We start from the raw sequence: 15,232 nt of genomic DNA on the forward strand, positions 1-15,232 counted from the left end.
GTTGCGTAACAAACAAGAACAAAAGTTAAAAAGGAAACATCGATAGAGTTGGATTAAGCCACGGTTGCATGCCTATTGGCACATCCGAGTGTACCTATAAGCTGATTGACATTTAATATTTCAAAACTATATGCCGTTAGAGAAATTGCCAAGAGTACTCGCAGAGAATTGAGTCAATAGATTAGTATTTTTAATGAGGCCATTAACTGTGAGTGGAAGAATTACACAAAAATTGGATACTCCCTTGGATATGTTTTCAATAATGGAAGCTGTCAATTCTGTCAAAACTGGTTCCGTAGAGTGGCATACATTATTAATTAATAAAGGCCAATTCAAAGTATTTTAAAATTCATTGTTTTTACCTCCATTTTGATCAAATAATTTATTAAGAGATAATAATAGTAAATTGAGGAAACTTGAAATTTTAGAACAATCAATTGGAGAAGGTGCCTGTTATTTTAATGAAAGATTAAGTGGTATATTATTTTCTTCAATGGCAATGAATAGTCTAGCAGTTCCAATAGTAGTACAAATGAATGATGTAAGCGATCGCACAACGAGCGTGGGTCCATTACCTACTTTTAGGAATTTTTCGGGTGCGGATCCCGATCAATATTTGTCTCAGTTTCTGATAGGATGTATAGCTTTCAAGGACATGAATCTCGAAGAAAGGGAATCCTCAATACACTCTTCTATTACTGAAGAGAACTATAAAGTCACTCAAAAGATGATGTAATATTAACTAGAATGGCTATTGTCAAAATCAAGAAGACTATAAAGTCTTGAAACAAGACTAAGACTAGAAAGGCATTGATAAGAGTGAAGAAGGCTTCACTCTTGCCTCCATATATACTATCTAACTAAGAGCCACATGGTGATATCCTATAGGACCTCCAACATGTGTTGACTTTGCTAATCACCTGTCTTATCTTGCAAGGCAAGTTATCTATATATACGCCACATAGTTGGCTTATTCCACAAGCTATTACACAGAGGTAACTTGTTCCTTAAGCTACCAATATATAGTTAGCTTTTTGGCCAAGTTTCTAACCTACGAATATATCTAAAGTCAAAACCGCATCTATGAAGCTTCTAGGAAGCTTCTCTAGAAGATTTTATGAAATTATTCTATTTTATCTACTTCTACTTAATAATATAAGTAACTATTGAAGTAAATATATATATATCTATGACATCATCCACTCTTCTAGGGAGGAGTTCCACGAGGACTGGTCTTCATATGTTGAAGAAGTCCAAGATACGGCAAATTATATTTGCTACATACTCTGATCTTTGCTCTCTTCGAAGATGGTTGATAGGTCCTTTCAACCATCTATAGTGTCCTATACAAGGACGAGAAGACCACCCTGTTATTTGGTCATTGTTAAGGCCTTCATAACTTCCTTCAAATAAAATATTTGGAACACCGTCAGGATTAGTTCCTACCTATAATAAAATCACTAAACATCGAGATTCTTTGATAAATTATTAAGCCAATCGTCTCTATCCATGATATTGCTACGGATCCTAAAAAAGTGAAGCATATAATGAACTTATCCATATCAGAGATAGTCTCAGGGGTTTGAAGATTCGTTAACCATGTCAGATATTATTGATAATTTATTCATTCATTTGCTATTATTTGTCGACCTTTAACAAACTTACTGAAGAAACCTCCGTCAGATGGAACTAGTTCCATTTGGATGATAGAGTGGCCTTTGAAGCATTAAAGTCAAAATTAGTCTTTACTCCAATATTAGTGCCTTCTCGTTGGACGGAGCCCTTTTATATGTACGTTGATGCATCCAATGTGGCTATTAGATCAGTATTTAGTCAAAAAGATGACAAAGATTTGGATCATCTTATGTATTATGCCAGTTGGCAATTGGTGGTGGCCGAACGCAATTATACTACTACTGAATGAGAAGTGTTGGATATGATCTACCCCGTTCAAAAATTTTGGCACTATTTGCTTCGGTATCTATTTGTCTTTTATGTAGATCATGATGCCTTCAAATACATGATTAATAAGCTTCAATTGAGTGGACGTATTACCCAATGGATATTACTCCTACAAGAGTTTAATTTTACAATTGTCATATGACCGGGGAAGAAACATGTAAATGCTAATCATTTATCCCGTTTGACTAATATTCTCGACAATGAGCTTATCCTTGATGCTCTTCCGGACGCTAAATTATTTGTAGTGGATGTGATTTCTACCAAATATAATGAAATAATTCAATTTTTGACCTTCCATACTTTTTTGCCTATTTTCACTCATAAACTTAAGAACTGCTTCATTTTGAAGAGTGTTCCGTATCCGATGATTTGCGATGCTTTGTATAAACAAGGCAAAGATGGCATTTTGAGATGTTATATCTTTCCAAGTGAAGTACAATTGATACTGGAGAGTTGCCATTTGGATAGGTGTGGTGGTCATTTTGTGGGAGACAATACTACTTACAAGGCTTTAATGGCCAAATATTGGTGGCTCACAATGTTTTCCAAATGCGCACCAATTTGTTCATTGTTGTAATCCTTGTCAACGAATTGGTCGATCTACAGGCACTTTAGCCATGCCATTAGTACTAATCTTGGCACAAGCACTATTTAAAAAATAGGATATTGATTTATTTGGTCCCATCGCCTCAGCGTCAAAATCTGGCCAAAAGCGGTATATTTTAGTCGCCATAGACTATGTAACAAAATGAATAGAGGCTATTGCTACTCGCAACAATAATGCTAGTACAATGGCTACTTTTCTATACAAGAATATTATAACTTGATTTGGATGTTCAAAAGAATTGATTAGCGATTGCGCCATCCACTTCATAAATGCTACCATAGCAACCTTGACAAACATGTTGTCGTGTTGTAACACGAGTATACCGTGAAAATATAAAGAAAAGGGACTTTTATTAATGTTCAATTACCTCGAATATTGGAAGCAACGACCGATTCCAGTGCCAGTATTTAGGGGTCAGTTTCAGACACCCCGTCACAATCGGTCAGGGCATACTTATCAGTAACGAAATGCTCTATTTGAGTCCAATAGTAGGAGTCAACAGAATCGATAGGATTAAATCAATGATTGAGCGAGCCTGACGTGAAGGACCAATTTGACCCAATTGCGGGAACATCCAAGTCTTACTACGGGCCTCTTAGCTAATATGAGACCTGATTTGGTCTGGTGATTCAATGTGGTCCCGATTACGGGGGTTTCGATTTCGTTTCAGGCTGTCCTGTTCTCTGTGTCATTTCAGGGAATGTTGTTTTCGGAAAAAGAACCTTTTAAAAGGTAGAAAATATAGAAGAAAGCTCTGACGGCGAAGCCAATTTCGAATCAAAGACGAAAGATTGAAGAAATTCAGAGGCTAGGATTTGAAAGAAGGAAGAATTAGGGTTTTAAGGATTGGAGAGCTAGCTTCATGCTTTGGGGGGGGGAAAAAAAAAGGCAGAGAATTAGGATTTTTTTTTTCTTCATAGGGTTTTGGGAAGATTGAGGCAATCATTGTGGAAAGTCAATGTTGTACTGGTGAATCGGGATTTTAATGAAGTGGGTGTGATTACTCTTGACTGTTTTGTGAAATGGAAGTTACATCTGTGATTGAAGAATTAAAAGGGTGTCTATAGGATTGAGTATGCAGAGTGAATGAAAATTTTTGGGTTAATCTAACAAGACAGTCAGTGGATACAAGGTCGTGAGTATAAAGCGGTATCGAAGATTAGCAGATTAGGTTGTTCGGAGTTCTCTGTAACGTCTAGCGACCTACCGATTGGAGCAAAAAGGATTTCAGTGAGTAGTCGAAGGACATCTGTATAGATTTATGGTATATTCTTACAATCGTTTATATTCCAAGAGTCAAAAACCGATAGACTACTTGAATATTAGCGAATCTCCATACTACCTCCTACAACCAGACGCCCGACGTGTTCTCAAGCAAGATAGCACGTAATATGACAACGTACAAAATCAAGCATCGAAAAACCACTCTATATCATCCTCGTGCTAATGGGCAAACGAAAAAGACCAACAAAATTTTGTGCAAGGCCTTGAGTAAGACAATTTTGGAGGTAGGTACCGATTGGAAGATCAAACTCTTTGCAACTTTATAGGCGTATCGTACTACATATAAAGTAACTACCAACTCTACTCCATTGCAACTCGTTTATGAGCAAGAAACCATTTAATCCATCGAGTTGGAGGTTCAAAGTTTACAGATTGCCTTAAGTGAAAGACTCAGTGACAAAGAGCCATTACAATCTCGCTTGGTGAAATTGGAGAAATTAGATGGAATATGGGCTACAGCTTTGTTCAATATGGAAGCAACTCAAAAACGGAAGAAGAGTTACTATGATAGTAAACTACGTCCAAAGAATTTTATGCCCAATGATTTGGTATTCTTAAATGATAACCGGTTTAATCATTTTCCGGACAAACTTCAAGTGTACTGACATGGGCCGTATCGAGTGATTGAAGGATTCTCCAATGGATCTGTTCAATTAGAGGATTCCATGGGCCATCGATTCAGTATCCACATTAATGGAAATCAATTACAGTTATATAATACATAAAACTTGGGACGGATTTTTATTTTTTATGGAAGAGGTGACTTCGAATGGACTTAGAATAGACCTAATTACGGTATAAGTGCATTAGGATGTAGAGGCAGTTGAAAGGATAGTTAGTAATTATTAATGTGTCAAATGGGATGGAGGTGAGAAACGGACAATATGGGTAATATGTTGTCATGATCACCTGTAGTAAGAGAATAGGAGTGGGACATCAATTAGATGTCATTTTATATTGTCATTTTTGGTTGTTTTTCTGAGATTGTCATTTCTTATATTGCTTGCATATTCAAGAGTAATAGTTCCAATTAAGAGATTAAGAGCTTGAAAAGGAGTATCATGGCGATTGAAAGTGTAAAGCAAACTACAGATAAATAGGACACTGGTTGAAATGTGAAAGCTAAACGCACGTCAAAACCACCATCTATGATAATCGTTACAAATATGGAGCCGATGAAGTTAGATATCTGCTGGACATCGAGAAGAATAAGAGACTTTTAAAATACACAGTTGTTCCAATTTTTGCACCAGTCCGATTGCTTACCATTAATCAATATGGCATTAGTGGAGGAATACATCACAAATTATGACCCCGAAGAAGAATCAAGTGTCATACAAGGGAGAATTATCAGGATTGATGAAACAATCCTGAAAAAGATGTTATTTTTGCCTATTAGAGAGATTGCGGTAGGAGCCAATGAGTCAAGCAATTTTAGCCCCGAAAGATTTTTCAAAGGAGATATGTCATCCTTTGAGAGGAGCCAAGGTTGGCAGACTGCTAAAGCACTTTCACCAAAACTTGCAAAATGGTTTCGCTTTGTGGTGAGGCGGTTAGGATTATACCAACATCCCACATATATATCCAAACAGTTATTATATGTAGCGATAGGAGCGCTAGAAGGGATGGTGTTCAATTAGGTAGCTTATGTAGCTACTCATATTCATGTGGAGATAGGAACTAAGTGGAAATTAGAGAAGTTCATATATTTTTTTTGTTTCAACTATGTATTTGTTGTAATTATATACACATTACGTCAAACATTGCCAGTTAAGAAAAGTCCTATATTAGTACTAGTGCCTCTACAAAAAGAACGGAATTTGGTGGCCTAGAATGTCAACACAGCGGATATAATTCATGAAACTGGAGAGTCAAGTCATGGAGTGGCACAAGGGATTGTTCCAGATATTGAATCGAAGCAGATTTCAATTTATTTTGTGGTGGAAGAGGAGAATGAAGTCCCAGTTACAATGGATAACAATCAGTTGGCGTTTCCAAAGGATCAATTGTGTGAAGGATTACCTCTTAAGAATGCTCTATTGAAGCATATTTCACAAATACATTGTATGGTGCGAGCATTGGATGTAGAAGACAGTAGCAAATAGAAACTAGAGGCGAGCAAGAAGGTAATATTAGAGCAAACTAAAAAATTATAGAGAAAGAACGGATCTTCCAAGAGAATGCAGAATTGAAGTTGACATTGGAGAAGGGATTTTTAAAGAAACAAGAAGCTTAGACATAAGAAAAAGAACATATATTATGGATTGTAGAAGAACAATGGGATAAATTAATCGAGACTTGCAAGATATGAAATTTAAAATAAGATAAATTCAAATGCCAATTATAAATGGAACGAAAAAAAGCCAAAGTTATTGACAAAAGAGAAAGCAGCATTGAGTGACTAATCCAAATTCAAAATGGAGAAGTTGAGGTCTGAAATTGAAGTTTTATAAGTTGAAGTGGCAAAATTGATAGAAGAATTAATTGTGAAGAGCCAGTTTTAAGCATCAATTGAAAATGTTCTAGAATAGATGAGTCAACAGCAGCATCACTTCGAACTCCGTGATACCCAGATCTTGAAACTAGAGGCTCAAGTCCATAAATTAGGAGAATATAATGAAGATCTCTCAATCCAATTGAGAAAAGAATTGATGGATGGATTGGAAGAAAAGGAAGATTTGTAATTAGAACCAGAATCAATGGAACCAACAATGGCTACTGTGGCAAGTGATCAATTGGGTAGGCCAGACGAAATAATAATTTTGTAGAGTTTTGTTAAGTAGTTTTTAGAAAGTAACAATTGTGTGTTTGCGAGGATGCTGCATAAATAGGAGTGGCTCTATTTAAAATAGATATTAGTTCATTTTTGTAAGATATTGGTAAAATAGACTAATAATCCATAGAATAGTCAGTTCAGGAGGACAAATAGTTAACATGGTTATTAAAAGTGATTAATTATAAGATTGCGGTTAAAATTTGAGAATAGAGAGTAAGTATATAGAAGTTGTAGAAGTTAGTCTAAGGGCCAAACTGTGATAGTCATAAGTCGGGGTAAGCTTGGTGCTACCTCTTTGTTTCTTTGTTGTTGAAAAGTAATGGATAATTTTTGAATACTGAGAAGTGAGTTTGTGGAATAAACCAGAGACTGATTTATGAGTTATTGATTATATAATTGGAGTACTGTGTGATTGAATTATATAAGAAGTTATTAGATGATTGATTATGGATGGATGATTATGATTGTTATTTATTGAGAGCTATATGTTTTGAAAAAAGAAGTTGGTAATTATTGAAATTATGTGAATCTAGATTGCTTAGAGTGAAGTCTGTTATTTTTGGTGTTGGATGGAATTTATGTGTTTTGAGCAGTCTTTTGAGAGTGCAAGATTGCACATTGTTGTTATCAATTGATAAAAGAGTATTGTAACTGAGAAAAAGCATTTTAGTGTTTCTTAGTATTTTAGTGGTTTGGATTATGATTAATTGTGTAACCTTAACGGGTAAGCTCATATGATAGTCTTTTCTATATTTGGATTTTTTTTACGGATTTATTCTCAAAGGAATTTGTAGAATAAATAAAACGATAATTTACAGAATAAAATGAAAATTTTGGAGAATTTTACAATAAACCAAGCTCTATCTAAGATTGCATCTTTTTTAATAATGATGGATTTACTTAAGTTAGATTCATAGGCACACTTCTATTAGGAAGTGCTCTCTTTTGGTTTGCATCTTTAATGAAAAAGAATTTGCAACTCCTTAACAATTTGAATTCATTCATAGAAGTATTTACAGCCACATTTTAAAAAAGTGATTGAGAAAGAGTAGTAGAAACGAAGCTCTTATCTTTGCAACAAATCATGGTCAGCTATCATATATGTTGTTGAATTCCAAAACCTTGCTTGCAACATAGACTACAATGACAAAGCCCTTATCAATCAATTTCAATATAGGTTGAAGAATAATGCCAAAGATTTATTACTAACAATACCAAAGGTAGAAATCTTTGAAACAATTTATTACTCTAGCTATTGTATGTGATAATTAATTATTTAAAAGACATCAAAAATAAAGAATTGATTAGAGAGGAATAAATCAAATAATGGCGAAAATTGCCAAGTTTTCAAAAACTTATTCATTGAGGCCAAAATCAATGCAAATTGATATGATACATTTGAAACCTTTGACAAAGTAAGAAAAGACTTGATAATATCAAGAGGATTTATGCTTATAATATAAAGAAACTAAATATACTGCTTAATATTGTCTAAAGACTCAATATTGTCTAAAGACAAAGATTTTGTCAAAAAATAAGAGATATTATTAGTCAAAAAAACTAAAATTATACATGTAGAAGTCATAGATTATTATTTGCTATCTTTTGGAGATGTTACGCTTGAGACTATTTCTTTAGATGTAGCAATTAAATATCATAATAGTATAATAATATTTAATGTAATAAGATCTCTATCTAATTTAATTATTTTATGATTATCTTATTTAAAAAAATATCGTTCTTATGATTGTTCTATCGATCCTCACAAAAGAACTCAACCACCATTTGGACCAATCTATAGCCTATCATAAAATGAATTGATTGTACTCAAGGAGTCTATTGATGAGAATTTGGCTAAAAATTTTATATGTCATTTTCAATCTCTAGCAAAAGCTCCTATCTTATTTGTGAAGAAAAAAGATGGATCTTTGTAAATGTGTGTGGACTATCAAAGACTCAACAAGATTACTATCAAGAATAGGTATCCTCTATCTTTGATTTCAAGATTTTTTGATTAATTAAATCAAACAAAGATCTATATAAAAACAGATCTACAAGGAGCATATAATCCAGTATTCATTAAAGAAAAAAAAATGAATGGAAAACTATGTTTTGAACTAGATATGGGCATTTTGAATATAATGTCATGCCTTTTGGATTCAAAAATGTATGAGTTATTTTTCAACATCTAATGAATTATGTCTTTTGAGAGTTTTTTGATGATTTTATCGTTTATTATTTGGATGACATCTTAATCTACTCCAAGTATATAGAAGAGCATGAAATTCATGTTTGTTGTGTGTTATAAAAATTTAGAGATGCCAGATTATATACAAAGTTAAAAAAGTGTGTATTCTACACTACTCAAGTTGACTTCTTAAGATATATCATTTCTAATGAAGGGCTAATGATGGATCCAAAGAAGGTCCAAACTATCATGTATTGAAAGATTTCAAGAATAATAAAAGACGTGCAATGCTTTTTGAGCTTTGCCAATTACTATCAAATCTTCATTAAGAATTTTTTTAAAATTTGTTGCTTCATTTATACGTTTGACTTGTAAAGACAAACTTGAGTGGAATAAAGAAGCCAAAGCATCATTTGATGCTTTTAAAAAAAAGTTTATTTTTGTACCAATCTTATATCATGTTGACTTCTCCAGAGCATTTTTTATAGAAATAGATGCATCAGACTTTGCCTTAGATGCAATATTATTACAAATAAGAACAAATGACAAACTCCATCTAATAGCTTTTTATTCCAAAAACTTTTCAACAGCCAAGATTAATTATGAGATCTATGACAAAGAACTCCTTACAATCGTGGATTCATTTCAAGAATGACATCATTATTTACAAGGCACCTTGATCCTAATCACAATATATATTAATGACAAGAATCTTGAGTATTTCATGTCAATACGTGTTTTAAATTTTTGCTAAGTTCATTGAAGCATGTCTTTATTAAGATTTGATTTCAAGATCACTTATCGACTCTAAAAAAAAACAAGATTTCTTGGCTACCTTTTCTAAACATTCTTGTCTTGCACCAAAAAAAAAAAAAAAAAAAAAAAAAAAAAAAGATTTTCTGAAAGCCAAAACTTTTTCACCTTCAAGAAACAAATTAGCATTGATTTTTGATTCAATATTTATCAAGCAAATTCAACCAAGTATATCTTTTGACCCTCTTGTCGATGATATCAAGAGTAATTCTTTTAAGTCTTGTGATACTTCCAAATTTGAATTCAAAAATAACCTACTCTATTTCAAGGGGCAATTATATACTCTAGAAGATGGGACACAATTACATGTTTTTCAAACTCATTATGATTTTTTAACAGCTAGACATTCTAAATACAATAAGACTTTGGAACTAATATCAAGAGATTTTTAGTGGCCTCAAATATGGAAGGCAGTCAAAGACTTTGTACAATCATGTGATATTTGTTCAAGGTCCAAAATTCTTCACCATCAATTTTATGGACTTTTTCAGCTATTACTTATTCTAAAACAATCATGGTCTTTTGTTTCTATGGATTTTATTATGGATCTTCTAATCTCAAGTTTGTAAGATTCTGTATTCATAGTAGTGGATCATTTTAATAAAATGGTATATTTTGTACTATATACAAAATCTATTATAGATAAAGAAATAGCTAAGTTTTTTTTTAATAACATTTATTGCTATTATAGATTGCCTAAAGATATTATATTGAATAAAAAGACCCAATTTATATCAAGATTTTGAAGAATCTTTTGGAAGATTTTAAAGATGGATATAAAGCTCTCTTTAGCTTTTCATCCTCAAACTAATGGCCAAATAGAATAAATAAATCAAGTTTTGGAGCAGTACTTGAAGTGTATTATTAACTATCATCAATATAGTTGGACAATTTTTTTATCATTGGCAGATTTTGCATAAAATATTTTGGTATATTCTTCCACTCAAAAAACATCCTTTTTTACCAATTATATATATCATCTATGACTTGATACTTTTGACTTTTTAAAAATTGATAATCTTGTGGCAAGAGAATTATCAAATCATTAGTCAGAGCTACATATAATAATGAAGGCGGAATTAAAGAGAGCTCAAGGATGAAAAAAATTAATGTAGATACCTATTGCAAGAAATAATCATAATTTAACATAAGTGATAAGATATGGTTACTTTGTGGCAATATCAAGACTACTCGTCCTTGTGACAAGTTGGACTATTGTAGGCTTAGACCTTTTTTTATTAGTGAACAAATAAATCTTATTACTTATCAATTATATCTACCAAAGTCTATGAAGATCCACCTCATATTTCATATATTCTTTCTTGAGCCATATAGCACAACAAATATCTCCAAAAAAAAACAAATGCCACCTCCTCCTATAAAAGTCAATAATAATTAGGAAATTGAAGTGGAAGAAGTTTTAGATTCAAGGTGGTTCCAAAATAGGTTAGAATATCTTGTTCATTGGCGTGGATATGATATTAAAGAATGTACATGAAAGTCAACAAAGAATCTTGAAAATGCAACAAAGACAGTTGAAGCTTTTTATTGACAACATCCATCAAAAGCAAGATAAAGAATAACAAATCTTTGCAATAAAAGAAACAAGATCAAGAGAAGATAATATTCTATTTTCTATTATTTTATGTAGTTTTTGTGTATTTGTAAAGCTAAGGAGATGGAAAATCAACAACCAACAAATTCAACCTAAAAGCTTTCATTTGCTAATTTATTAGATAAGACATTATAATTATCACAATCTTCAAGACGATATAATCGAGATGAAGATCCTCAAGAATAATATGTCCTTTCTCAAATAGATGGTGAAATAAAAAATTTTTAGTATTACAACTTTGGAAGAGACTCTCAATGTTTGGTGATTTTATTAGAAGTAGGAATAATTCTTGACAGTGTTTCAAATATTTTATTTGAAAGAAGTTACTAAGGCCTCAACAATGACTAAATAACAAGGTGGTCTTCTCTCCTTGATATGAAACACCATCAATGGCTAAGAGGACCTAACAACCATCATTGAAGAGAACAAAGATTAGAGTATGTAGCAAATATAATTTCCCACATCTAAGATTTTTTCAACCAATGAAGACCACTCCTAGTAGAACTCATCCCTAGAAGGAAAGATAATGTCATAGATATATATAGGTATTATATTGAATACCTATATAATTAAGTAGAAATAAATAAAAGTAGATAAACGTAGGTTAATTTCATAATAATTTCTAGAGAAGCTTTCAAAAAGCTTCATAGATGTTGATTTGACTTTATATATATTTATAGTTGATTGATAGGTTAGGAACTTGGTCAATAAATTAATCACCTATTGATAGCTTGCAAAACAAATTAACTATGTAGTGCACATATAAAAAACTTGTCTGGCATGTTAAAATATGTATCTTACAAAGTCAACATATTTTGGAGGTCTCATAAGACATTGCCACGTAACTCCTAGTTAAGAGTATTTATGGAAGTAAGAATAAAGCCTTCTTTACTCTTGTCAATGCCTTTCTAGTCTTTAGTCTTATTTTAAGACTTTTTAGTCTTCTTGTTTTTGGCAATAGCCATTCAAATTTAATATTATATCATCTTTGAGTTACTTTCTAGTTCCTTTCAGTGATACAAGAGTATATCAAGGATTTTCTTTCTTTAAGATTTCTATCTTTGATACAAGGTATATAAGTTAAATAAATCTCTATATGATCTTAAAAAATTATTTAAAACATAGTATCAAAGATTAGATCAATATTTAATTCTTTAAAAATATTAATATTTAAAATAAAATATAAACATATACATCAAAAGAAAAATGATAAGGATTTTATTATAATTACAATCTATGTTGATGATTGTATTATTATTAGTAATAAGACATTCTACAATAAGAATTTGACATGTCAAATAAAAAATAAATTTATTACATTTTAGGCAATGCCATCTTAAAAAATTAAAAAAAAAGATGGATAATCCTCCATTAAGCAAAATATTTAATAAATAAACTTAATAAATTTAACATGTTGAATTTCAATCCATGAAGTATTCCAATTCAACCAAGAATTTGTTTAAGATTACTTATATTCTTAAATTATTAGTAATTTAATACATACTATTATTAATTATAGATTAAATTATCTTTATATTATTTGTAGTTGAGTATAATATCTCTCTAAATACTGATCTACATATATTCAAACTTTAAAAAGAACTATAAGATATATAAAAGGCACATTCAATTTTAGAATAAAATATCAACACTTACCTCAAGGTGATATTCTACATGATTATTTTGATATTGACTAGGTAGGTGACAAAAACATCTATTGCTCTATTTCTAGATTTTGTTTCTTACTAGTTTGAGGAATTATCTTTTAAAATAGCAAGAAATAATAATTTGTTGTTTTATCATCTACAAAATCAAAATACAAGGTTTTAACAAAAGTAACAATTGAAACCATATAGTTGAAAAATTTATGATATGAACTTAGATTTCTTCAACATAAACTAACCACCATATATTTAAATAGTCAAAGTACCATTTTTTTATTGAAAATTCCAAATATTATCTCAAAAGTAAATATGTGGACATAAAATAATATTGTGTTAAACAGAAGACGTATCCCAAGGAAATCAAATTGCAATATGTGCCAACCACATATGTGATTGCAGATGTATTTACAAAGTATCTTTTTAAAGAAAAATACTTTCAATATTTATTTCAACTAGGCCTGTATCAACTTCCTTTAAATATAGAATAAGCAAATTGTTTAACAATCATTTAAGCCTTGTTGGTCTACTCACAATAACAAGACTTTATACAACATCTACATTTTGATACATCATGGAACGAGAGACAATCTAGTAAGATAACTTATTTCAAATCCATAACATATCAAAATACAAAAAAAACCTATCTATTAAAATTACCAAAAGAAAATAAAGTAAGGCATGCTACAACAGCCACAACAATGCCTATTGCAAAGCCTACTATAGAGCTTACCATCACTTTGCTACGGAGCTCATCATTGAAGCGATTACATCTATTGCAAAGCTTGTATGGATACTTATTTTAGAACTCATAATTGCAATGGTATTTACAATGTCTCTTTCAATAACAACACTACTTCTTTCAAGAATAAAATAAGAAATGTGCAAACAACAAATAAAAAGCAACAAAAAAATACAAAGCAATAGAAGAAGTTATATACCTTCTTAGAATCGAAGAAGCAATAGGAAAACTTTGCGAGAGTTCTCCGACATCACAACACCAAAAAAGAAATTGAAAACCTATATTTCTCATATATATATATATATATATATATGTGTGTGTGTGTGTGTGTGTGTGTGTTTTAAAAATAGTTAAATTTGTATTGTATGTAAAATTCAATTTGAGGATGAAGATTAATATTTTAATGGGAGTATGAAGATAATTATTTTATATAATATATTAGTTTTTTATATAAAATATTTTCTACTAAATATTGATCTTACACTTCTTATATATATAATATATTATATAACATTGATCATATATTAATATATAAAATATTTTCAATATATAGAAATGATCTTAATGTGGAATGCTATATTGGCACCTATCCTATCACACTTCAACCTGGTTTGATTATAAGTTAGATCAAAAAAGATGTTTTTTTGTAACTATGTTTAGATTACGGATGCATTAATCTATAATGAATAGAATTGAAGAAGCAAACCTACATCGGCAATATTGTATATATATATTATTGCTTAGCTCCAAAGCGACATGGTCTTCACAAATAGTGCTATAAAAGAAGTTTGTGTCAGTGAAAAAGCAATGCTTGTGCATGAAATCTCAAAGGCCTTGCTGATGTGTGACATCAAAAGAAAGCCACATGTTTCTAATTATGGCAATGAATGCAAATATTTTATTTTATTTTATTTATCTATTTATCATTTTTGATATTGCTTTTCTTTTGATATGGCAGGGTTAAGTGAGGTTGAAATTTTGTAGTTGGATTTTGAACATCAACCTTTATTTCTATGTTTTCTAAATATTTGCAATAGTGATTTTTTAATTATGATTTTTTATTATAAATTTTGTATTAAAAAATGCATTCTCTCTTTCTATATGTATATGTGTTTATATATATATATATATATATATATATAAATTCATTAAAATCCAAAACCTATGTAAAAAACATACTATAAAATAATTATTAAATTTTAATAGTAAAATAAAAAAAAATATGTATTATAATAATTTCAGTGATAAATGATATCAAAATATTACTATTAAAATATACTACATAATCATTATTGAAACTTTATATGTTTAAAATCAAATCTTACAAATATATATATATATATATATATATATATATTGTTTATTTAAAAACATTGCACTTTAATTATTGTCTAGATAAAAAATATAAATAAATAAATAAATTTTTTTGGTATATTTAAAGTAAAAAAAAAAAAAAAAAAAAAAAAAAAAAAAAAAACTTTGTCATACTTGATTGTCAAATTATACATTTACAATCATTTTTAAGTATCCAACTTAAATTTAATAATTTAATAATTTCTATAATTTAATTGAATGATATTTATA

This window comes from Physcomitrium patens, chromosome 26 (genome assembly GCF_059467195.1).
Source record: "Physcomitrium patens ecotype Gransden chromosome 26, ASM5946719v1, whole genome shotgun sequence".
In the NCBI taxonomy this organism is placed as follows: domain Eukaryota; kingdom Viridiplantae; phylum Streptophyta; class Bryopsida; order Funariales; family Funariaceae; genus Physcomitrium; species Physcomitrium patens.